Source organism: Pipistrellus hanaki, assembly GCF_964339955.1.
Source record: "Pipistrellus hanaki genome assembly, chromosome: 20".
Classification (NCBI taxonomy): domain Eukaryota; kingdom Metazoa; phylum Chordata; class Mammalia; order Chiroptera; family Vespertilionidae; genus Pipistrellus; species Pipistrellus hanaki.
Genome location: NC_140522.1, coordinates 7,011,070 through 7,038,711, shown reverse-complemented (window position 1 = coordinate 7,038,711; position 27,642 = coordinate 7,011,070). Strand labels below are relative to the sequence as shown.

The following is a 27,642-nucleotide window of genomic DNA, read 5'->3' as shown; positions in this document are numbered from 1 at the left end:
AGATTTAATTCATCCTTATATTTTCATCTGCCTCAGCTCAAGTGCCAAATACATAGTCCAGAGGCTGAAATCTGAGTGGTGTCCTTGTAACCTGCCGATGAAACAAAGCAGTCAGCATCAACTGTGAAGAGGTTCTTGATCGTTAATATTTAAAACTAGAGGCCTGGTACACGAATTGGTGCATGGGTGGGGTCCAGCAGGCCCACCCTGATAGGGATGGGCAGGACTGGCTGGGGCAGTTTGGCTGGCCAGCCCTACTCCTGGTCGAACTCCCCAAGCCCTCTTGAACTCCTTATTGAGGAGACAATTTGCATATTAGCCTTTTATCATATAGGATGCTTGGGCACCTGAGAACGTACCCACACATAGCAAAACCACTGGGTTGAAGCCTCCTGCTTCATGTGTCTTGATTTTTCCATCCTGGAACCTGGACTTTGATCCAGACCCATCTGGCCAAGCAGACTGGTAAGAATGAATCCAATTGAGCTTTAGATGGCCTGATTCTTTGGGTAGCAGAAGTCAACAAGCCTTTGTGGAAATGTCAGAACTACAGACAGTTATCGGTCTATTGATAACAAGCATAACTCATCAGCCAATTGAGATGGGAGCATCCATTTAAATGTCAAAGTCGTTTCAGCCCATATCACTCCTTTGCTATTCTCATGGGGCATGGACATCTCTATCCAGCTAGTCTTGCAGACAGAAACAAAGGAATCGTCCTCAGGGTCTCTTTTCTCTCCTCAGCATTATCCATTCCATCTCCAAAGCTTTCCTCCTTTGGAAAACAATTGCAGAACAATAGTATGAAATTCCAGAGTTGGCAGCTGACTCCTCTTCCATTGGCTCCTTGGAAAGTTGTTCTGGAAGCTTGACATTGTACCTAGGTGTGACCTGGGTTTTAGCAAAGATGGGTGGCCTTGACTCACTGTGCTCCTGGTGCTATTTCTGACTCAGAGATTGGATTTCTCATCTGCTCTTTGTATGAATAGATCATATAGATGGCATTTAGAAAATACATCCATGCAGAAGCAAATTGTTTCTTGTGTTTAATACCAAAGGGAAAATGCATGTTCCCTTCCTTCCCACCGATGGGCAACATCACATGTGTTTTCTCAGGATTCATTATTTTCTTCAGGGAGACAGAGCTGGTGCTGAGTCTATACATCTCTTCCCGAATCCATGTTGAGGGACTGCATGTTGGATAGCTTGAAGGCAGCCACAATGGGTGGCATATTTACACCAAGGACATCAGCAAACATTACCGATCAGCGTGTGTTTTTCAATCCCTCCCTCATAGTTTACCAGCAAACCACTGGGGGGGAAAAAGGCTTTAATTTGTTGTTTTCTTCTTAGCAAATAAAAAGTGCTATAGTCCTTCACCAACATTTATCTTTTTCTTCTCTTTCCTCCTTATAGCGGATACGAGGCAGCAGTTCACCAAATTCATCTCCTCTTGTTTGTTGGCTCAGGGCCAGGCCATATTCCCACAGTTAGTTATGGTCATGTTGTTGAGTTTTCCTCCATGAAAAGGAGACTAGAAGTGACAAAAGTCTCTCCATACTTGGTCCATAAAATGCTTTGCGGCACAATATTTTATACCATTTCCCTTCCCCAAGACTTCTGCAGATGATACGGGCAAACTTGGATATCATCCATTGAAGTCTGAGAGTAAGAAAAAGAAGAAACCCAACTTGCAAATCACCACATGAAAGAGACCACCCCCATCAAGAATACCCATCATGGATTTTAAGAGTGAAAAAATATTTTTTCATCGTGTTTAAACTACTGATCACCATTTCAGTCATTCAACATCTCCTCTTTTTTCCACTATTGTCTTTCTTCCTTCCAGCTGATGATAAATCTAAGGATAAGGAGTGGTCAAGATTGAAAAGATAAAAATAGGGGACCTAATATGATATTGATTTCTCATTTGGGCTTTTTATTTCACTTGGGAGTTTTGGGCTCTCTGCATTGTTCATTTCAACAGCCCTCAGCTAGAAAGCTGTGTTATTTCCACATGCTTGAACCTTATTCTCTTTCCTGTAGTGATGTCACCTAAATGAAACACTCCAATTTAGAATTGTTTCCACATTAGAAATATCTGAAGAATCCAATCCATATGCCCTATGACTTATCAAGGAAATTAACTATAAAGGCAGTATCGATATTGTACAATTAAAAGGAGAGCTCTTAGCATATTTAATTTCCCCTGACCTGACTTTCTTCGGTCTTTATGGACAAAAAGTATGAAATCATTATTTGCAAATAGCCTGGATTGCTCAATATTTTCTAGAAGAAACTCAGACACCCCCTTGTGTGCACATATGAGTACACATGTTTTTCTATCAAGGCCAAGATCATACTAATGAAGGTAAAGATAAGAAACATTCTAAACTGGAACCAAGTGGACCTAGGGTGAGGGGAGGATAAATGTGCTTTTAGCTCAGATATATGTATTGGAAGCTGTCCTTCTCTTTAGCACTCATGATGAAAGAAAGGAAAGAAGGAGGGAAATAAGAAAATGAAAAATCATTTTAATCATTTAACCTTTCCATATTATTTACCATATAAAGTATCCCATGTTGTTGTTTTTTTCTCTCCCTGTAAACTTGTACAAGGAGTCTATTTAAGGGTGTTTGGGATTGTTGTGTTTGGAAAATGCTAACAATCTTAGCTCCGAAGCTTAATCACCCGTATGTGTTACAAGACCAGATGGTTCCAGTGGGTGTTTGTTTACAAGCTCTTTGCATGAGGTCTGTAGCAGCTTTTTAGACCAAAGCTGAATATTTCAACTCACAACGGAGGCGATGAGGAATTAACGGAAAACAACCAGGTTTTATAGGCTCCTGGGCCGCTGGCCTGCACTCGACCATCATTTTGTGCACGTTAACAAGGATGTATTTGGGGTCCCAGAGACAGTAGCATGTGTTTAACATGTTCTGTATTCTTAGTGGGGCTCTGGCAGCCTTTGGGGAAAAAACTCAAAGAGAACAGAGCATCCGGCCTTTGCTACACCTCTGTCATCCTGGAGCTCCAGAACCTAATGTGTTTCCTGTCTCTACTGGCTTCCTGCCCTGAGATGTAGTGACCAGCCACGCCCACCCCAGCTCCTCCTTCTGGATACAATGAAAACAGAAAGAAAACTTTCTCGGGATCTTTCCTCCTCTTTAATCCTTGTACATGACCACAGAGCCACTAACTGCAAACATGCAAAGAACGCAGGTTTATTTACTGTAAAATATGCCAAATAATAACAGTTCCATGAAGGCACAAGCTTTTGTGGCTTATGAGAAAGTCACCTTCTCCCACCTGGCAATCTATTCAGGTACTTGCCTTCTAAGGAAGGTAGTCCATGCTTGTTTATCTTCATTTTTAATGCTTAATAACAATTATTAATGTTTTATCTCTATTTTAATAAGATTAATGATGTTCAGGATATACATAATACACCCAGTTCTGATATCTTACATCAGAATTTGTCTATTTTTTATGGTTCTTTTTATCGCCACTCAAGCAGTCCTAAGAAATAAGATATCTGAGGTGAAAAGGGAAGAAATACACAAACGTCTGAGCATTTCCAAGAGTTTGCCTCTACCATATTCCATAACAAAAGCAGAAGAAACTACAAACTAGCAAAAGTGTGTTTGATCACTATCATCTGATGCATCTGACTCCTCAGCTAACATTTAACTGTGTGTTTAAGAGGAGGGATGTGATCCATTTCTAGCTAATTCGCCTTAATTCTGCAAATAGCCACATGGTCTCTAGCAGATAGATAGCTGGTGCTCCGTACTCCTGATAAATTCAAAGCTTAATTCAACATATGCCGCTTGTCTTTAGAAAAACGCCTACAGAAAGTAGCACGATCATGATGCCTATAACTGTTTTGCCTCTTGAAGGAAAACTATAAAGTGTTTGCATTATTTATAGCCTTCCGTTAAGGAGAGTGTATGTGATGAAATTCAGACAGACTTGATATACTGTCTTGATTTTCAATAAAAGAAATGAAACCTAGAATGTGTTCTTGTCTGTAGAAACAATGGGCATCACATAGTAGTTGCCAAGGACTGAATATGCTCTCTCCCCCACAATTCATATGTTGAATCTTAACTCTCAATGTGATGGCCTTTGAAGGTGGGGCCTTTAAAAGGTACTTGGATCATGAGGGTGGGGCCTTCATGATGGGATTAGTGCCCTTACAACAGCAGCCAGAGAGAGACCCCTCACCCCTTCCTCCGTGAGAGGTTATAACAAAGAGACAGTCACCTAGGAAGTGAACTTCTCCAGATATTGAATTTTTGATCTTGGATTTCTCAGCCCCCAGGGCTGTGAGAAATAAATATGTTATTTCTAAGCCACCTCGTTTATGCTATTTTGTCACAGCAGCCCAGACAGACTAAGGACAGCAGCCAACACTCAATGAAAACTTATTGAATGAATAAACACTAATCAGCTTCATATCAAGGTAAAGACCTAATCTGGATCTACACTGGAACTCAGTTCCTGATTTGCTCCCTACCCTTTTATTACTGTGGATAATGATTATTTAGTCTTATTTGTGACACAAAATGTGTAGTCACAAGATGTTATTTCCTCCAAATATATCCCTTTGATGAACACTAGGAAAAACCTCAGCATGTCTCTGCACACATACAACACCTCCTCTGCAGCCCAGAGGAGGGTAGAAACACAAGCAGTAGCCAGGGCATATCACACGTCAACACTAGGTATGTTTTATATACTGTCAGTAGCAGCATCAGACACCGTTATCCAAGCACTTAGATGATGCAGCCAGTGTCAATATTGATGTTCCCATTTATAGCCCAATAAACCACACGTTGAACAATATTAGTGATGTTGGGCTTAGGTAGCACTGCAGGTATTAATACGTTAATCCAGATATATTGCTACAAGCATCGTTTACAGCACGGAACATAAACAGAAACCCGGTGATACGAATAAATCACGTTCCTGAAGGCTGAAGGCTGTAGTCCACAGTGGAGCAGAAGGCAGGGATGGATATATTTAAATTTTCCGTCTTTAAGCTGTCACTCAAAAACTTTGCATCCTTTTTTTAGCGTATTGATCTTCCCGGCTTGTGATAAGACTTCAACTGCTTGGTTGGGCTGTTTTTAGCTTCTGCTTCTTTATTAAAGGCGCTAAATCAGGAATCATAAAAATGCTACTAATTTAGCATTTTTTCACTAGAAATGAAAACTAAAAACAGCACCCAGAGAGTGTAACTCTCACGGTTTATTGCCCTAGAAGCCCAGATTTAATTACCATGTGGTACAGCATAATAATGGGTATAATGGAGCCATGGATCACTATATTTACACCTGAAATAAAAGCCGGTATTAAATATGCTAAAATAATTACTATGGATTTTCTGGTACTTTCCCCTAAATATTTTTGCACAGGAATATACTAGGAGTCCCCAAAAATGTATACATACTTTAACAGCTGATGTCTATCATGTTTTGAAAAGGAATTGTCTTTTAATAAACACTGCCTTTATAATTATTCAAAGTGTGTATACAGCTTTGGGACACACTCTCTCTATACACACAGACACACACACACAACACATATGTCAAGTCTGCATTTATATATTAATATATATTTATATATTAATTCTGCATGTTCATTCCCCTCTCCTCTTTTCATTTACAAAGAAACGCACATCCTTAATGTTTTGGCTATTCCTTACCTTACAATATTCTCCCTGCATAAAAAAAAAATCAGAACAGCTGGAGAGATTGGCTAATTATCTGGTCAACCCACTCACTAACACACATACACTTTCGGGGCTCTGAGTGGCAAATCGTATCCCACAACCAGAGAACCTCCTGATGCTACGTCTCTCTCACATAAGACTTTCTGGGAGCCCCTCAGCAAACTAGGATTTGTCTCTCCCATAACAGCTGGCTCCAAAGGGCAAGGCTGGATGTGGAAGGGAGAACTGGCCCTCAGAGCTAATTGGCCATATTTTGCAAAGTGTTGTTGGAAAGGGAAAGCCACAGCCTCCCAAGGCCGGGATCCATGGTAAATATTCTCATGATGAAGGGATAATGTGGTCATGGCCGGGGATCCCAGCACGGTTCTGAATCTCACCCACTCAGGACCAAGCACGGGGCTTGCTCCTCCTCCCCACAGCATCCACCCCTGATGTCCACACCGGAAGGGGGGTGGTGACAACTACGAAACAGCTATGAAACCTATTCCCAGCACAACAGCAGCTGGAATCGTAGCCGCTGTGCTGACACCCACCTCCAGAGAGGATCCCGAGAGCTGTATAAAACAGCAAACACGTCAATGGAAGGAAGGTTATTTTCTTTTAGTGTATCTAAAATCATGGGTCTTCCACAGACACTTGTTTACTGGACCCATCCTAATATCAATCATTCTAACCTTCCTGCAACATTTCAAACCTAGCCCCAAATATTTGCTGGTTCGGCCTGGTGCCAGCTACCAGCAAGAGGGCAGCACCAGAGTTATCGATTTTCTCTGGAGCTCCCCTTTCGTGTCTGTACCCCTCATTTCCGTCGATGCTGCTGTTTCTCCAAACACTACCTTGCCTTCTCTCACACAGGGCCACTTTCGCTGGCCCACAAGCTGCATGTGGATATGTGGGAATGAGTGTGCACCCCCAACCACAGAAGCACATCCTCTCTCTCCTACATAAAAAGGGTGATGAACTGGCCCCTTGGAGTTTTCCTGACAGCGGGGCATAACGGTAGCTGTGGTGACCAGGGATGTCCTGGCTCCTCCTTGCAGGGAGGCATTCAGCGCACGTAACAATTACCCATCCATCTCGTTCACACGAAAGGCATGGCAATGCAATTTCAGCTTTATAATCAAGACCATATGACAAAACCCAAGGCCATTAGGGACCAATTTCGAGTATTCTCTGCAAGTCAATGATTTTCCAACTGCACTTACATATGCTGAATAGTTACCTCGGCGTGATCGCACCTGCTCTCGTTTATGTAACCCCTCTGTTTTCCAGAGCCTTTCTTAGCAGTGCAAGAGAGCAAAGTTTTAAAGGCTCGCTGGCTTGTTTCCCCTTCATTAATTTTTTTTTTTCATTTCCCAAAGCATGGTAGGAAAATGCTGAGGGTAAAGTTTCTGCTCGTGCCAACGACCATATTCCAGGATTTGCTTTCTTATCTTTCTCTGCTCCTCCCCCTTGGCCCCTGACTCCTTCATCCTCACTAGCGACCCCGCTTGCTTTCCTCTGAACTGAAGCCTAGTCTTCCGGGCCCATAACTGCTTCACATGGACCTCTGACCTCACCGCGGCAGGGTCAGTGACATAATAATGTTGTCTCCAAGGGGATGTGATGTCATCAAAAATCAAAGAGCTCTCTGAGCAGGGGCAACCCTCGCAGAGTTAAAAAAAAAAAAAAAAAAAAAAAAAAAAAAAAAAGCCCAAGTTATTTAGAAATCATATAAAATGTGACTCAAATATTCTTCCATGTTGTATTTTAAATTGCTTAGACAAATGAATAAACCTATGCCCCTTTTCCAGGTAAAGTTGAACTACTGAAAGCAACAATTTAGTCCACCATTAATGATTTAGCAATTTGGAGGACAGACAAAAATCATAACAGTAATAATAAAAACATTGGGAAGGCTACGCAAGCTAAGAAATGAACCAGATATTATATTTTACTAGCATTTTCTGTAGATTCCATGCTCTGCCTGATTTTTTAATTGTTAAAAGGAAGAGAAATTATCTCTCAACATCAATTCCTTGCCGTCTTGGTTCTTTAGTTTATAAGTAAAGCTGTATCATACTGTCTCATCTCTATGTTCCTAAGATTATAGGATAATGGACTCCTTCATATGAGTTCCATCACTATTTTTTTAAAATTGTGAGACTGTATGGACTAGAAATGCCATAAATGATAACTCAGCGCAATATCTCCTTTACAAAACCTCAATATGACCCCCTCTCCATTGCAGAACTAATCATAGCCCTGGCCGGTGTAGCTCAGTTAGCTGGGCGCCAGCCTGTGCACCAAAAGGTTGACAGTTTGAATCTGTCAGGACACATGCCCAGGGAGTGAGCTTGATCTCCAATAGGAGGCATCCAGCAGGCAGCTGATGGATGTTTCTCTCCCACATCCATGTTTCTCTCCCTCTCCCCCTCTTCTTTCTTCTCTCTTTAAAAATATCAATAAAAAATCTTAAGAAGGAGGAGGAGGAGGAGGAGGAGGAGGAGGAGGAGGAGGAGGAGGAGGAGGAGGAGGAGGAGGAGGAGAAGAAGAGGAAGAAGAAGAAGGAGGAGGAGGAGGAGGGGGGGGAGAAGGAGGAGGAGGAGGAGGAGAAGAAGAAGAAGAAATAAACGCACATTGCAGCTGGGCATTTTCAGGAAAATTCTATGAAGATACTTAAAAAAAATCCCTGTCCTGTATTGGAGCCACCAACACCATGCTCAGTTTGCTGCATTCTATGCTCTGGAAATACCTCCCTCTCTTTGTTTAATTTAACATGACAAGTTTTGGCCTCTTTTAAGGAAACAAGAACAGAATGTATTACATGATTTTCAATATCATGCCCTCAGAAGTCCCTAGTGACTTTATCAAGACACATGAACAAGGGGACCTCATATAAAAAGGAGCGAGTGATCATGGCCCCACCATTCCTCCCACTGAATGATACTCTGATTACCTAATCAGGTTCTCAAGTACATAAATACTGCATGCCTGGGAACATCAAGGACATCATCTATACACGGGCACGGGTCAAGTCAACCTGTGTGCTGTGTTTCCTCAATTAAGGGACTTGCCAGCTGACAGGCAGAGGAGGAAGTTGTGACATCTCTCTAGTGATCCGCCTGAGTGTGTGTGAACTTCGCTGTTCACCCAATTGTCACCTCATGGGAACTGTTCACATTGGCAATGGCATACGGAGTTGGTTTTAACTTAAACTTGAATCTCTTAAAAGGCCTTCCCAAAAGACTGCCCTGTGGTGCTGCCCTGGAAATAAAGCCATTATGTGCCGAGGAGCTCAGACTGTCACATGCTTGCCAGTGCAGTTACAGACCACAGAAATGGCCACCTTTCCGAAGAAATCACAAAATGTGGATGGCTAACAGATTGGCTTGAATAATTCCTGTGTCACTCATATGCCAATTATTCATCTGTCAAAGCTTGCAAACAGGGAGTAAACAATACCAAATGTTTAACATAATAAAAAAACAAAAACAAGAAGAAAAACGCAAATACACATAGGAAACCCTAATATTCTTCCATAATTTTAAAATGTTACTTTCAGTCCTGATAAAGAGTTCAAGATGATGAAGCTAGATTATGAAAAGCATCATATCACTGTGATGCCAAAAGTATTGAGCATTGAGCCCTGGCTGGATAGCTCAATTGATTATAGCATCATCCAAGTACGCCAAGGCTGCAGGTTAGATCCTCAGGCATGGCATATAAAGGAATCAGTCAATGAATGTTTAAGTAAGTCCCTCTCTTTTTCACTCCTCCCCTCCTCAGTCAAAGAATCTAGAAGTAAAAAATCCTTGGTTCAATTCTTATACTTCTTTGCAGAACCTTAGGAAACATAATTGTCTCTATACTTTGCTCTCTTCCTCATAGTCACTTCTTCCCAGTCTCCTCTGCTGATTATTCTCCATTTCTCTGTATTCTGATTATTTAAAAAGCTAAGTCCTGAGACCTTTTATAAAAAAAAAAAATTCTTCTACACTCCATCCCTATGTGGCCACAGCTAGCCCCCATAGTTTTGAATACTATATGCATATATGCTGACAGATCTCAAATTTGTAAGTTTAGCTTTAGATGTCAACTTTGAACATCACAGTATTTTATCCATCTTCCTACTGGGCACAATTCATTTAGATGCCTACTTTGCATCTCAAAATCAACATTTCCCATATGTTGCTCTCCTGTTGATCTCTGCGCTTTAACTACATCTAAGCTCCCTCAATATTTTCTATCTTCTTGTTGCTCAGACCAAAATCTTTAGCTACATCCTTGATTTCTTCTTTCTCTAAAATCACTCATGCCATCGGTATGCCCATTCATTCCGCAAATGTGTCATTCATTAGTTCACCACCATATTCCTGGGTCTTAGCAAAAATAATTTAACCCTCTGAAAGTATGGAGAAGACTGCATACCCAGGCTGTTTTCAAATTTAAGCACATGACATTTTTTAGTCCTCAACTGTATCATCCTCTAAAAGCTGAAAATATGTCTATTTAAAAGAAAAACTAAACTAAAACTGTACTTTCAAACAAAATGGCCTTGTAAACAAGGCTAAATAAATACATGAATCAAACATACTTTCTAAAACAGTGAAAAATTATATATTCATACCTATCTCGATATACACATACACATATATACACACATGCAGATTCTATTAAGTGGAGAAATAATAAAATAGATAAATAAACTAATCTTTACTGAGTGTTTACCATGTGCCAGGAACTGTTAGTCCTCACAAGGACTCCCATGAGGGACTATTCCCAGGTTACAGATTAGGAAATTGAGTTTTATGGTGTTTAAGCTACATGTTAAGTTTAACCAGTCCCAGAGCGAGAATTAAAACTCCATTATATTGTATCATTTTGCCTAATTACTATATATAGGTATGCATGCATATTAATTTAAATTAGAAATAGAATATTAAATAAAGAAGTCTCAAATATGATGTAAACAATATTAGTCCCTTGGAAGTTTTAAAATTGTATGAGCTTTTATAAAATGATCATACTGTACACATTTTTATAGTTTTCGAATTGTATTTGTAATAGTTGATATAAAATTTATGTGTTTTAAGCATAAATTATGAATAAAATAAACTCTCCTGAACCTTCCATCCAGCTAGACAGGTATGGGGACCTTTTTTCTGCCCAGGGCCATTTGGATATTTATAACATCAATCCCAGGCCATAAAAAGTCATCAACTTAAAAATTAGCCTGTTATAGCCGAAACCGGTTTGGCTCAGTGGATATAGTCTGCGGACTGAAAGGTCCCAGGTTCGATTCCAGTCAAGGGCATATACATTGGTTGCGGGCACATCCCCGGTAGGGGGTGTGCAGGAGGCTGCTGGTCGATGATTCTCTCTCATCGATGTTTCTAGCTATCTATCCCTCTCCATTCCTCTCTGTGAAAAATCAATAAAATATATTTAAAAAAATAAGCCTGCTATATTTTGTCAAACATTTAATTAACTGATCCTTAATGCCTTGGCAGGACCAGACGAAATGATTTCACGGGCTTTATACGGCCCCCGGGCTGCACATTCCCCACCCTGCGCTAGAATAATGAGCATTGCCCAAAAGATTAAATATATCGATGGTCCTTTCTTCAATCAAACTCAGCTCCCCGAGGTAAACACTATCTTGAATTGAGTTCAGATCATTCTTTTGTTTTTCTTAGAAATTTGACCACAAGATTGTGTCCCTAGATTATATATATGTGTGTGTGTGATTATATATATATATAGTTTAGATTTCTTTCTATGTGATCTTTTAAGATGGTATCATTTTGTATAAAGTTCTTTGGTGTGTTTTTTTTCCCTCATTAAATGTTAATGCTTCTATGATTCAGAGTTGTGGTTCATTGATTTCACTGCTCTATTGTATTCCATTTTATGATGATTCCAAATTTATTGGTCCATCCTTCTGCTGACTTCTCCTATAAACATCAAGGCATGTTATAAAGCTACTGTGAGGCATTATGATATTTACACAATAGACAAATTGATCAACAGAACCAAATAGAGAGCTTAGAAACAGGACCACACCAGATGGTAACTCGGTATTTAACAAGAGTAAATTGCAGATCTGTGGGGAAAGGATGAACTCTTTGGAAAATGGTGCTAAGATAATTGATGATCTGGAAAAGAAACACTGCCTTATATTACACACAACAGCAAATCCAAGATGGATTAAAAGCTGAAAGCAAACTTCTAAAACTTTAAGAAGACAATATATCAATAGAAGGATAACTTTATGACTCCCAGTTAGGAAAAATAAAATTATTTTGGACAACAGAAAAAAGTGCTGACCATAAGGAGAAAAAATGATAAATTCTAACTAATACTCAGAGAATGCTTTCCTAAAAAGATTCCTTAAAGAAAATACATGGAGAATTATTAAGAATTTCTTTCTTAAGTACAATTCCCTGTTCCCTAAAATAGTTACTATTTGAGCACCTCACTCTGACTTCTTCTACTTCTTCCTAGTGCTCTGAAAGGTGGGTACTACATAAGCACTACTGATTAACAGACATTTATTTTAAAACCATTTTCTGTGGCAGCATATGTAAAATTCTACCTTGCTCTAAACAAAGTCGACTAACTATAGATGGCATTGTTGTAGCATATATCATATTCTCAATTACCCTGTATGAGAACAAAGACTGATACCAGTAAAACTTCATTTAAGTTTTTTAATTCAATTGAACCAGGAGGTCATTGACACTTCAGTAATTGCTATTGAAAACCATTTGGCTGAAAGAGAAACACACACACACACACACACACACACACGCACACACACACAAAATCCTAAAATAAACTGTGACATAATCTTTTCTACAGATAATTCATTTTAAAAGAATTACCTAGTTTGGTTCTTAGTACAAGATCAGCATTGCGATGTTTTCACCTGGTAGATGCGGTGATGATTCGAATATAGTCTAAACATGACATAATTTATATCAGCGTTTTTCAACCGCTGTTCCGAGGCACACTAGTGTGCCGCGAGATGTTGCCTGGTGTGCCGTAGGTGCAGACAAGACAAGAATTTTATAATTTTTCACTATTTTGTTTACTTAATATTTCATAATAAAGTAATTATAAAATACTTTCTTTGTGTTTATTTGATTCCTATTCAAGAGAATTACTTTATATATAGTCAATGTAGGCACAGAGTTAAATTTTTTAACATTTTCTAATGGTGGTGTGCCTCGTGATTTTTTTCATGAAACAAGTGTGCCTTTGCCCAAAAAAGGTTGAAAAACACTGATTTATATGACCCAAATAAAGAAAAATTGTCAGTGCTTCTTTCTCCCAATATTTCCCTGTTTGCAAACAGAAAGTCCAGTTCTTAAGGTTGGTTCTAGTTCTAAACTCTGGAATAAGCTCAAAGAAATGAAAAGACAGAGAGAGGAAGGCAGTGGTTGGGAAGAATCTGGGACCAGCCCTCTTTCTACCAGATTCTTTTCTAAGAATCTGGCGACAGAGTGGCAAGTGGGTGACCACAGGGGAGTGCCCACTACTGTCCAGGTCCCCATATTACTGAACACTGGTGACCTGGTTATTCCCCCCAGTAGGGACCTTCAGGAAAGTATTTGACTTTTTCTGACTTCCTTGCTGTTGTCATTCCAAGAAGAAATGGCTAAGTGTAGCTCCTTGCCTAACATTCCCTACTCTGGGAATTTTAAAGAGCGTGGTGCCCCAGGAGAGCATGGCAGAGGAAGGGGTGTGGGTGCACATTTCTGACTATAAATGTATTCTGTAAAGCAGGGGTCCTCAAACTTTTTAAAGTGGGGGCCAGATCACGGTCCCTCAGAGAGCTGGAGGGCCGGACTATATGAACTACTAATTCCTACTGTAACACCTCGGCTGCGCTCACTGCCCAAAAAACCTGGCGGGCCGGATCAGACTCCTCTGTGGGCCGCATGTGGCCCACGGGCCGTAGTTTGAAGACCCCTGCAAAGTCTGGCCTCTGGCCTCTCGTCCACTAGATCAGTGTTACCCAAACTTTTGACATGTGTACCCCCTTCTATAATTTTTGTAACGCTGAGTACCCCTCGTACTCATGAGAACATAGAATTAGGCGCAGCTAAGCACGGTGCAGTGCCTATCCCCACCAAACTCTGATGCAACGCGTACCCCCACCAAACTCTTCCCGTACCCCTGGGGGGACGCACACCACACTTTGGGAAACACTGCACTAGATCATGGGTTCCCACCAGTGGGGACCTTCCGGTATTTTTTTCTTTGCTAAACTATAAAGTTCATTGTTAGGCTCACAAATCCTGTTATTTAAAAATAAATAAATAAACAAGCCACCATAATACCAGAAGGCATGACTAGAGGTATAAGGAATCATTGAACTCTAATCGTTGTAACTGTTTTAAAGATGCTGTATTTCAGGGCTCTACCACCCATATTCTACATGTAAAAGGTGGAGCTCCGAAAAGAGCAGTAAAAACGCACCCAGGTGCGGAAGTCAGAAACTGGGAAGCGTGTCCATGAATAGACGAGACGGTGATAAGTCCAAGAAGGAAGCAGGTAGACTCTCACTCTTCCTGCATGCAGAGGGTGGCTCCTGCAATTATGGAAACAGCCTTGGATTCAGATACACAAGCATCTTGGCTTGAGACCCATCTGCCCGTCAGTGTCCACGTACAAGCCATGTGATCCTGAACAAGTTCTGCCATCGCTCTGGCTGTTTTGTGAAGGGAGAGGAATGAATCCTCGGCTCCCTGCCTTGCGGGGAGATTTGATGTGATGACGTACTTAAAACACTTGGTAAACTGGAAGGCATTATAGGAACATGATTCATCTATTTAAAGAACAATTATCGAAACCAATTCTCCCTGAGGAAAGAACAAAGGAAATGGGCTTATTTAATTATAGCAGAAGGAATTTATATTAGGCAGCGGGAAAAGCACCCTGGCAGTGACACTGATTACAAAAGAGGGAGCTGGGTGCTTTCTGAGGAAGAAACCATCGTTGCTGGAGAGAAGTAAAACAATGCTGCCTGCAGGTAGAGCGAGAGAGTTTGTGTCATTCCTAGCGCTACTTGGGATAGAAATCGGGTGCAAAATTAATAAAAGTTTGGCTGCTTTAGTCATCTAAGACAGCCTTACACCCTGTTTTCTGGGGCCCTGAGGAATCTAATAGCACCACACTATGTAATTCTAAAGCATTTGCTGGCTCCCTCTTGAAAAAGTTGAATGAAGACCTGTCTCTTCCCCTCCATTCTTCCCAGATGAATATCTGTGAGTGAGTCACCAACCTCCAAGAGTAATTTGGTGGCAGTGTGCCGAATATGAAGCCATGCAGGGCTGTCCTCAGGGAAATTCAGGGAAGGGGACAATAACACCACTCTTTGATTTTTCCCACGAGCCACATCGAGGGCCCACTCTGTAGAACGTGCTGGAAGGATGCAGGCGAAGCTCAAGCAGACACGGTCTCTGTTCTCAAGGAGTTTCAGTTCAGTGGGAGAGGCAGACATTACTCAAAGCCACATTATTGAAAATAAATGCCCAGAAAGTATATAATAAAAGTATTTATCATACAAACCAGAGAAGCTAAGTAAGGGTGACCTGACCCTTAACAGTAAGTATTAACTAGGCAAAGGTAAGACTTGAAGATTTTGTAGCTGAATGGCCAGCAGGTGCAAGGGTCCTGTGGCAGAAGGGAGCTTGGTGAGTCCAAGAATCTAGAAGATGGACAGAGGCACAGGACGGGGAGCAGGGGCTGAGCCAAATGAGAGAGAGAGATGGATGGAGCCAGACCGGAAAGAGACTTGTAGACCATCTTTAGGATGTTGGTCTTTATCCTCAAAGCAATGTGAAGTCACTATTGCAATGAAGGTCAAGAGAAAAGTAAACCACAGAACCTAAGAATGGCTGTGGAAAGGCCTTCACTGGTCTGTGATGAAATTGAGGACGGATTGAAAATCACTGGGAGCCTCTTTACATCACAGGGGAGCCTGGCCAGCCACTTTCTTTCCTTCCAAGTGGACCAGGCCCCGGTCATGTCAGCTCTGCACCCTGTGGACAGCTCCGCTGAGCTGCTCCTCTGCTCCCTACAGAAACCGAACATTGGGCCATGGGGGTTTGGGACACGCAGTCCACAGAGAAATGCGTATTTCCTAAGGTGGTAAAAGTGTATGGAGGGGCGATCATGGTAGCCGACAATGAATGTGAGTCAGTGCAGGAACACCTAACCCTGGGGGCAGTCCAAGAAAGAGAAACTGCCTTTTAGACTTACATAACCTCTTTTCTGCTCTAGATAATGGGTATCTATAAAAAATGCCCCTACTATTAGTAGCTCAGTATTTATTTATTTTTTAAAGAGAAAGAGAGAGAGAAGAAAAAAACTCTGGCAGGGAAATAATAACAAAATGTATGATCCACAGAGGTGGTGGAAAGATATGATGTTATTTTACATATTTGATATAGAGCCTAAATTAAGCCATAGAAAAGAGCCCATGAATCTTCACAGCCTCATTATCAAGCCTCCTTAAACCTCAAATACAGAAAAATACATTTCATAAACAAAGACCCAATAGGATTTTAATAGTACAATAAATTTCACAGACATTTGCACTAATCACATTTCACTACATTTTTTTTTTTTTTTTTGAAGAAAGAAATTCCATTTGACGGAGAGTCAGATTTTGAAAGAGGGCACAAAATATATTTTAGGGAGCCGGTTTTCAACTAGCCATGGAAACGCAAGTCAAATATATTAGAGTCATATCAAGTATTAGGAAAGTGAAAATATGCACATATGTTTCTCCCCCACTCCTCAGACTTCCTGTGTCAGGTCTCAGTCCCCTAAGTCTCTCCTATCGCATCCTCCATCCAACCAGCCCACCGGGCAGGAAAGTCAAACCTCAGTGAGAGCTGCTAGTCCCTGAGGTGTTGGAGGATCCTGCATGCCTTTCCACAGCTCTACCATTTCTTCAATCTGTGGGTGCGTTTTCTGGTGCACGTTTCCATCTGTTCATTACCTGATTTTACTGAAGATGCTCCAGCTTGAATGCCATCGTCACAATAATCTCTAAGCCAAGAGATATGTTTACCCAGGACTCCCCATAGATTTGAGCAAGAGGGGGTCTTACTTGGGCCCTGCACTTCAGCTGGCTCTTCTCTGACCTTCTCCATGGATCAAAAGGATGTACCCACCTACATGTACCCCCATTCTCAACTCTGTTAAGTCCTGGGACCCTGTTAAGTCCTGGGACCATGTTAAGTCCTACCTTCATGGTCCCAAGCTTACTTTGGGGAGGGAGAGGATGAATTTTTAGATGAGATTAACCTTTATTTTTATTTCTTTAAATATGTTTTCATTTATTTGATTCTTATACACATGTTGAATCATTCAATCATGTATGCATTCGTTTAGCAAATATACAGGGATTTCTCTGATGTACCAGTTGTTATTCTAAGCTCTGGGGATACCGCAGAGACATAACATTCTCTCTTTCGCAGAACTTAAAGAGTCCAAAGAGGGAAGTGAGCAATAAAAATAATGCAAACACGATATTCTGAGAGCGGTAATGCAATTTTGGAGGTATTCCTTAAGCAACAAATGAATGAATGTGGAAGTCCTTTATGGAGACAAACTTTATTTTTGGCTGGCCTTTTTTACCACCAAACTGGGGGGAAAAAATTAAACAGAAGATCTCTTTTACGTTTCTATTAACTGTGGCTCCTGAACTAATTCAATGATGAGTCCACTTAACGATTGCTATTTACCAAAGCACATCCTGGACTATTATCCCTTCTATGGAAATGTTAGGTCTGACATGGAGAATAGATTCCTTTGAACCTGAGAGGAGGAGGGGCACAGCGCATGAAAGAATTTCCATCTTCTTTCTTTCAGTTTCAAATGCATCCCTTCCCTTACCTCAGATTCTATATAATTCAAGGGGCTGCAGCCCCATGGTCCTTCCCTCAAACCAGGTTCCATTGAGCCACTGAGCCACTGATAGTGGCTTTTAATTTAATCCTTCAGGTGTTGCATCAGACAGAACAATGCTGGGAGCCACCAGTGGAAATATGATTGAAGCTCCCTTCCCCCTCCCCCCCCCCCCCGCTCGGCGCCCCCTTCCTCCTGCACCCTGCAAGTTTTACTATCAATGCAAACCCCACAAATAAAAATGAAGATGGGAAAATGCATCACTGAAAATCTAATGTGCAGTTGGCTAAATGATAAACCAATTTGAATTAGCGAATACTAATTGAAAAACTGCATGACAAAGTATTTTCCCATTAAAACAGAAATTTGCTAAAGGCGTTTTCAATTATTTATGGTGCTTCGGTGAGAAGCTCCACACACACATCCTAACTTTGCCTACTGATCGGGTTTTGAGCACACCAGCACCTAGCCCAAATGACTTTAACAGTTCGATGCCAATGACCTTGAGGATGTTCTTCGATTTTTATGAGGTTCTTTTTTCTCTCTCTACTGTCCTCACACCTAACTGAACAGATGCTTTTCACTTGATAGCCTAATTACGATCTCTGGGTTTTAATATTTTTAACCTTATCAGGGCTTATCCGCATCCCAGAATCAGTTCAGTAGACTTTATGAGACAAGCGGACTATGTAGTCATTGTGGCCATCTGAAAGGACATTTTGGATGAAGGACTGTCTCTCTTTGAAGTTCACAAATAGTTGAACGTCCTTTCAAATGCTGAGATAACGTACTCTCCTCAAAATCAGGGCAGAGGTGACTGCTGGGAGCCAGAATTGTGGATTCCTAGCCCACCGGGAAGGGAATATATTTGGAACATAATACCCTGTTGGTGCCCAATAAATGTTTATTAATGAGCCCCATGCTTTGACCCAGGTGTGGAGAATAAATCCAAGGAAGGAAGATTATGCAAACAGACAGGAAGGTCACCCAGCCCTACATGGGGTGTGGCCCATGGTGGGGGCAGGCCCAAGGCACACGGGTGACAGGACATTCTCCTGGGTGCCCAGCGGTGACCCTCGAGAGCCCCACTCCCATTGTTGCCTAGTCCATTATAAAACCGCGTGGAAGGACATTTTAGTCAGTGGCTGTTAAAATGGTTGTTTGAGAACAAAACGAAACCACACACACGCTCTCCTCTTAAGAGCTTAAAAGATTATTGGGCCAGACTCCTGATGGATACTCAAGAGTGAGAGAATCACATCTCAATGACCTATGAGATTCATTAGTAATCAATATGTCCACCTTGTGCAACTGGATGGTGGAGAGCTCTTCTGTAGCCAGACTCAGAAATGTCTCTCTAGCGAACTGATTTCACGTGAATGAGATGTGTTAGAAAGAATGACAAGTCCTGGGAATTCACGTGATCCCAAGTGATGACAGTGGGCAAGGGGCCCTGGAAAGGCAGCCTTTACAAAACAGTATCACCGTCCCTGATATAAATCCGAAAAGGCACGGAGCAGTTACCAACATGCCTCGTCAGATGTATCTGTCCTTCTTAACACTGCAGAGCAGACCGTGTGACTTGGCACCAGTCGTTAGCTATTTAAAATGATTGTTTTTAATCTAGTAAGTAAAACTGAAATTTGCAGTGGTTTCTTGTAATAAAATATTTATGATGCTAGGAAAATAGCTAAATAGCTCTGTTCTGAAAGTAAACAATGGAAGGAAACTACACTGCTATCTTCCCCGTAGGACATAGAGCTCAAAACACGTGCACATAAAAGACAGCCAGGTCTAGCATTAAGCTGTATTGCATAGACGTTCTCTTCTGTTAATTGAAATCTTATCTCAGGTGGCGATTACCTCTTTCCTCAGCTGCCCTCACCCTTTCTAGCCTGAAGGCCCAGAACTTGTGAATTATTAAACAATCATATTTGTAGCAGCAAATTGATTTTTGAGAGAATCCATATTGATTGAAATATTCAAGACTAATGATTTTGAGGTTAAGGTGTTTAGATGGTATTGCCTCTGATGGACTAAAAGGGTAGGGCTTTTATTTTTTTTCCTATTTATATTATTTTCCATTAATTGCTAGTTGAACTTGCTCTTCCTTTTGAATCCATCCATCATACTAAAACCTGGTGCGGCCAGTTGGCTTTCTAAAACAATGCCAGGTGTTGCCCGAGTCCATGAAAAAAGGAGACCATATAGGTGAGCCAGCTGGTTGGCATCCTAACTATCTGGGCTGAAGTCATATTTGTAATTGTTGGTTAGGCTAATTAGGCATGCTTTATTTCAGTCATTCAGAAGGCATCCCTATGCCACACACAACTGCCAGTGAGTCACATGAGAGTCACCGGAGAAGCGCACAGTGGTGAGAACTGAGTAAATTAATTGCTAGTTACCAGGAAAAAGGAACACCAAGTTCATAGTCAAAAGCATGTCACCGTAGGTCAGCACCTCTGTCATACATGGTCACATACTATAATAACTCCTGAGAGTATTTGAGATGTCTTACCTTGATTCAGTCTCTCAAAAAGTTTGTAGATGATTCATAGGCTTAGATTCCAACACTTAATAAATATTAGTAAGATTATCTTTGTGATACCAATTCTGTAGGAAATATGAGTGTTGGTCTGCCACTGATTGGCTACATAAACTTAGTCAGCGTATTTACTATCACCAGACCTCAGAAGTTCATATAAAATAAGGTAAACAAAAGCTTCTCCATTTTTGAAATACAGTACAGTGCACCTACTCATTTTTATTGTTATAGTTGATATTCGAGTTAGAAGCTAAGGTTTTTAAGGTTGTAGAATGAGAGTCTCTGGCTCAGATATTTTCTTTCTCTCTTATCCCACATCAAAATCATCACCAAATCCTGATGGCATGACCTTCACAGTATATCCAGGGACCCCTCCATGTCTCCCACCCCCAGGCGTACCTCTGGGGTCCAAGCCACCGTCACCTCTTCCTGGAATAGAGCTGTTGCCTCCTAGTGGGTGTCTTAGCTTCCGGCCTTGCCTCTCCTCAGTCTACTCTCTAAACAGCGGCTGGAACATCCTGTATAAATGTAAGTTACATCAGGTCACTCATCTCCCCAAAACCCTGCAGATGGCTTCTTCTCCTTCACTGTACAGGTTATGGCCATGATAGTGATGTCTATGACCTTACACATGTGACCTATCCCCCCTTTTCCCTGACATGGCCTCTCACTGTTGGCTCTTTTGTAGATACTTCACTTGGGTCCATTGCTGGCCTTGCTTTCCTCCATAAGCCAGGCAGCTCCTGCCCTTTGTATCTGCTGGCCCCGAGACCACGAGCCCCCCTTCCCAGCCATTCACATGGTCATCCCCTCAACTTCTTCTGGTCTTTTTGCAAATGTCATCTCATGGGAGTCTTCCCTGACATCCCTACTAGAAATGACCAACCCTCCTTCGCTCACTCTGTTTCCTTCTGTTATGTAGTTATGTGACATACTGTCTATTGTTATTTTTTATATGTGTACTTTCTTACTAGAATGGAAGCTCTATGCAAGCAGAGTCTCCTTTATTCACTGCTGTATGCCCAGACAGTGCTGGATCAATGAACAATGAAGGAAGGGATGAAAGAAGGGAGGAATTCCAAATCCAGCACTGCATTCTAGCAACATATTTGATTCTCATGAATCAGTAAGCATACACCTAGTTTTTTTAAAAAATATAGGGTTTTTTTATTGATTTCAGAGAGGAAGGGCGACAGAGAAAGAAATAGAAACATCAGTGAATAGCCCTAACTGTTTTGGCTCAGTGGATAGAGCGTTGGCCTGTGGACTGAAGGGTCCCAGGTTTGATTCTGGTCAAGGGCATGTACCTTGGTTGCGGGCACATCCCCAGTAGGAGGTGTGCAGGAGGCAGCTGATTGATATTTCTCTCTCATCAATGTTTCTAATTCTCTGTCCCTCTCCCTTCCTCTGTAAAAAATCAAATATATATATATATTTTTTTTAATCAATGATTCGAGAGAATCACTGATTAGTTGCCTCCTGCATGCCCCCAACTGGGGATCAAGTCCACAACCCGGCATGTACCCTGATCAGGACTAGAATGGTGACCTCCTGGTTCACAGGTCAATGCTCAACCACTGAGCCATACCAGTCTGGCAATATATGCCTAGTTTTTAATGTACAATATGACCAGGGCAGATTCCAAAACTATGTTGCCATAATTGTCCCCACATCACTGGTTACAAGCACTACAAATCAGTCACCAATTCTGGTTTAACTCTTGGGCTTTCAATTAAAGTAGAAAGGGATTATTATAATTATTATCATTACCAAATAAACTTCTGTTTATTTTTAAAAAATGCTGATCACTTCCAAAAACTATGTTCATCTTTCCAAAAACTGCTAATGGACTTGAACCTGTGAAATTCCTGATTTGACCTGAGCTTGACCCTTGCAGACAATTCACTTGCCAAGGAGAAAAAAAAATAGCAATAAAAATGTCTTAACATTTCTTAAACTTAGACCCACAATATTTCTGTTCCTCAACCACATAAACATCGTATCCAATGTTCTCAGGATAAAGAATAAAAAGGCTGGCATCTAATTTTTTTTAAACAGAGAAATGGGCAGCAGCACTTTAAACCTTCTCAGTTGGAAAGTGATATTTCTGGTCAATGATCTATTTTTATTTCTGCTCGGCTGTTTCTCGAGGAGTCCAATGACAAGGACCTGTCCTTCAAAGTTGTAGACTGTGGGCACAGAATTAGCATTTTCAATTACTTCCCCTGGCTAAAGCACACAGGTCTCTTTCCCTCCCTACCCCCCAACCACTCTCTCTCTCTCTCTCTTTCTCTCCCCTTGGAGGACAGGGAGGGCAGTTTCGGGGTTACCCTTCATTTTTTATTCAGAATGTTCTCAGCAGGCTCCAAGCATACTTTAAAAAGCAATTTATAAGTTTTTTTCCCAAAAAATAAGAACTGCATCTAGGACTTGAACATCGTCAGATGTATGCTTCCGTTGCCAAGCCTATCTGTTTTAGTTGACAAATTTGCTTTGTGTCATTTTTAATCCACAGACGTATATTTTTGTAACTCCTATTGACTCTGCAGCAAAGCTAGTTAATGTGATTTTCCTGGATAAGATACTCAGGATAGTTACCCTTGCAGACATTTTTAATAAAAACAAACATCAATTGGGGACTCAGAAATGAGATCAGATTGCTTTATCAACCTAGGAACAACCATCCCTCTATTTCTCATTCTTCTTTCAATACCCTACCTGTTACCACCTTTTTAATACAACCAACTGGTCAGATCAAGGACAGATTTGGAAAAGAAAGACAAAAACCAGCAGCTGCTGTTTAATTTTTGGAAACGCCATTCTCCAAAAGAAAGCAAACCAGAAAGTACTGGAAGCCAGGTGCAAGGGTCGAGCTCAGGCGATGGGAGTTATAAACTGTCCTATCGTGATGAACAATAGTTGTCCTGTCAAGTAGGTGGACGATCTTGAAGGGTCTTTCCTTTATTCTGGCTCTGGTATTTATTTGGTCAGAGAAATAAATGATTCTAACACAATTTGGAAATACATGGCACTCATTAGAAAGGTGCTCACAGAATCTGACAACATTCACTCCAATTCTGAGTTTTTACAGGGCCACTGCTCTACTTTTAAGCCTTGTGAAGAGTTGCTAGATACACTGTGGCCTGAGATCTAATCTCTTTGATTGCAAAGAGTCATTCTTAATCAAAGAAGTAAAACAAACAAACAAACAAAAAAAGCAGAGAACTGATGGAATACTCAGGACATAGCTTACACCCTTGGGGAAGGGTGGCATTCGTTGAGCACCTACTACCTGCTGGTTGAGCACCTACTACCTGCTGGTAAGATTCTTTAAATATTCCATTTCAAGGAGCAGATACCTGGGGCAAAACCACCTTCCCCTCCTTCCCCAAAAGCTGTGGATTAAACTGTCTTCCCCTGTGACAAAAATTGCAAAACGGACTGCTCTCCAGGATAGACCCTAACACCTTCTGCAAGTTCATTGCTCTGCAAGTCTCTCAGGGCTGAATTCTTACTTCAAAGCTTGTTTCACAACTTACCCACCACCAAGTAATAAAAACATCCAGTCCAAGTTCCTGGGAAAGATGTATCTGATAAAAGTACCAAGGCTAATAGGGAAAGTATGAAGAAACCGTGTATAATATGCAAAATATAAATCACTCTAAACTAACACTCCCTTTAAGTATGACCCAGTATGTCAGAGAAGAAAATGCTCATAATGTGTGTGTGTGTGTGTGTGTGTCTACACACACATATTACTCCTTTCCCCATACACTTCAACACTCCAGCTTAAAGGGAACAGAAGCCTGAAAGAATTAAACCAGGATGCTATTCCATGAAGCTGCAAGTGCATAAGCTAGTGGGTGAATCTCTAAACCATGACAATGCCATTGGCTGTTTCATTAAGTTTACCTTTAGCAGGTGTAACCTTCATAACCGGGCGTCTCCATTGGTCTGACATTTACAAGGCAATATGTTTTTAAAGCAATAGCCTTTCTTCAATGTTGAGCCACCTCTTAATTATGGGTCCATTGAACAAAGGTAGCATTCATCTCTTCATTTCACAAAGACAGGCAACTAGCTGCACTGGTAGCAATTTTTATTGGTAGGCAACTGAGTGCTACTTAGATTCACTTTTATTACTCTTCAGTAATGAGATTTGTGTTTCGTTTTGTGCTTAAACAATGGATTACACTCAAATGAATCTGTCTTTCCCCTCATTATTATTACTCTTATGACTTTCCTAAGAGAGGAAAGAGAGTATGTTTAGGTACATTTCATTCTATCCTGCCTTAATCAAGTGCTCTTGAGGGAAAATAAGCCAATCTGGAGCTCACCCAACCCATCCCAACTCCTATTAGTTGAGTCACTATGAACTCCAGACAATGAAGCATCTAAAGCAACAATTTCCTTTCTTATATGATGTTCAGAACTTTTTACATTTATATTCACAAAAGGATTAAAGGGCAATGGGATGGCATCTCTTTTTCTTTTATGTCTGCTTCTTGCATTGTTTGGAGAAATTCTGGAAGTAGTATTGGAGCAATAAGTTATATATTTGCTCCATTATTGCTTAATCTTCTTTAGGAGCAACTTTCTTTGCCCTCTTCTAGATTCACAGATTCCCTCTGCCTTACCTGACAAACCCTTAGGAGTCAAGTTCTAAAGCAACCTAACAGTATTAGGAGGAACAGTGCTTACCAACTAGACACAACGAAACTAATGTTCCAAGGAGGACTTCTACTTTTGTTTTTACCCTCATTTTTGTTTTTCTTTTTTTAAAAATATATTTTATTGATTTTTTACAGAGAGGAAGGGAGAGGGATAGAGAGCTAGAAACATTGATGAGAGAGAGACATCGACCAGTCGCCTCCTGAACACCCCCCACCGGGGATGTGCCCACAGCCAATGTACATGCCCTTGACCAGAATCGAACCTGGGACCCTTGAGTCTGCAGACGGACGCTCTATCCACTGAGCCAAATAGGTTTTGGCTTGTTTTTCTTTTTAACATCATTAAGAAATATTTGGAGAACTTTCTCCATAAATTTTTAGCTATACTAGCAGTGTTGATTTTACATTTTATTTAAGTACTTTTTTTCAAACCTTGGACATACATCTCCAGAAACATGTCTCAAAGGAACCTCTTTCTTGACAAAATGATAAAATGAAACATAATTTTTTAACCCAAGTCTGTCCTATGTTTTTTTTTTAAATTATTATTCCTCATCAAATTACCATTGCTTAGTAATTTTTATCTCCAGACATCTTTCCATCACAGCAAGCATGGCGTTCCATTGGAGTTATGCACATATCTGTCTTTCCACTCTGCCAATAGGCGCAATACTCAATAAAATGAGTGTCGAAAGAAAGAAAAAGTATATTTTCTCTCTTCAGCTGATTTGTCCCTTGGTTTCATTAGATTTCTCAAAGGACCTCGTCCTATACAAGGCACCGTGGTCCACAGTACAGGTTTTGGTATCAGATCCTCTCCTCTTCATGAGCTGTGTGACCTTGGCTGGGCCACTGAAATTCTACAAAATGGAGATGACAATTCACAGGTCCCTCACAGGCATTGATGGGGTAATCCATATAAACAAGTCAAAACATCACCTGGCACAAAACAACCCATCAGTGTCTGTAAGCTCCTGTTATTCCACATCTTATACCGCACACCCACACAGTAAGGGACAACAAAGGGTGGAAATAAGTAAAAAAGGAATGTTGTGATTCAGAGAGCCATGTCCTCAAGTATTCTGACCTCCCAGATGATTTCCGGCTGTGCTGACTCTCAAGGGTTAAGCACACATGCACACACGAGAGCCTTTTCCCAACCCCCAGGCCTGTCATCTGAGGGTGAGGGTTGGGGAAGGGAGGGCTCTGGTTATGGATGTTAAATCAACAATTCCCTCTTACAACAGACCCTGGCTCCGCTCTCCCCATGTCACGGCCCTGTGACGGCTGAGCGTCTCCCAAGCATGACCAAGCGATTAGCGGGGCTGTGTCCGCGCCTCTCCTCGGTAATGGGCGCTCTTTCCATTTGCCGGGGATGGGAGCCTGAGCGCTTCGCTGCCTCGCTCGCTGGCTGCCTAGCTGGCTGCCTCGTGCATTCCCAGCTTGATGAATTCATTACTCCCCATATTTTCCTCCTCCCTCCTTCAGAGAAAACCCTGCCCTACCGTGTCAGGGTTTTGTCCCCATTTTAATAATAAAAAAAGGGTGCTTTTTAAACATGAAACTTTGCCATCAAGTCTGCAACAGCTGAGCTGCATCCCAAGCCGCTTTTGGAAGAAAGAATGAATGAGGGGAAGATTCTCTAATGCAAACACCAGGGTCCTGCCTCGCACTGGGTGGAGAACACGCAGGATTACGCGGGGCATGGGCTAAGAAACAACTCTTCTTTGCGATCTAAACAGGAATAAGGCTGATGTTATGGGCAATGGGGTCCCAGCCTAACAACAGGCCTGCCGGCTTCTCCCCGCTGTATGCTGTTTCCCCGATAAACGGCCCCTGGAGTGGACTCTGCCTGCTACTGCCACAGTGAGAGTGTCTGCTCACCTGGGCACTATTCATAGACGAGATGCAATCGGAGGGGGACTAGGGCCAATTCTGCACAGCTGTGGCTTTAGAAAGCACTGTCAGGAGCAAAGGGGAAGGAAGGAAGGTAGCCAGATGGAATGGACAGCTAGACAGTGGAACCCCTTACTTATACCCGACCTATGGCATCCAAACCTACTCTTCCCAGCCACATGACTGCTTTCCAATAGCAAGAAAACTGCAGGGAGAATGCCATTCCACAATAAATAACAGACAAAGAGGCTCTCTCTGACTGGTCTGAACCAGAATCCAGAGTTATCGAACAGCAAGACTCTGTCCCCAGAAAGAGGGGCTTCGCATGTCCCGGGTTGTTCAGCCACCTGCAGGTGTCTAAAATAGTCATCTCTGATTTTATCTTCACACACACACACACCATACACACACACACACACACACACACCACACACACACACCACACACACACACCATACACACACACACACACACACACACACACCATACACACACACACACCATACACACACACACACACACACACACACGCACACACGACAACCAGACTGTCTCTAAGGGCAACAGGAATCATGGTTCAGAGCTCTGGCCTGGGGGTCAGACCCCCTGAGTTTGAATCCCATCTAGCTCAGTGACTAAAATGGGTTACTTAATTCTCTAAGCCTCAGCTTCCTCATCTGTAAAATGGGATGCTCCGACACACTAAGAAGGACATGGTGATTCAATGAAATAAGAATCAAGCTCAGCATGTAGTTGGCTCTTATTAAAATAGCACTGAACATAATGGCACTATGTTTTCCTTTGGGTCATTTCCTGAGATAACTTCAAATATTTGTTTTACAGAAGCAAGTATCATACATCTTTCTGGATGAAAAATTTGTTGT

At 41.5% G+C, this 27,642-nt stretch overlaps 1 protein-coding gene across 2 annotated transcripts in view; it reads right to left on the bottom strand.

Moving 5' to 3' along the window:
- Nucleotides 1–27,642, bottom strand: part of ESRRG (estrogen related receptor gamma) — a 414,670-nt gene that overhangs the window by 314,876 nt on the left and 72,152 nt on the right. Inside the window, exon 2 of one of the 2 annotated variants that reach the window (XM_084868917.1) lies at nt 20,589–20,707. The exons of the other annotated variant lie outside the window; for it this stretch is intronic. The gene's annotated coding sequence lies outside the window, so the exon portion shown is untranslated. The remainder of the gene's footprint in view (nt 1–20,588; nt 20,708–27,642) is intronic. 2 annotated transcript variants of the gene reach the window in all.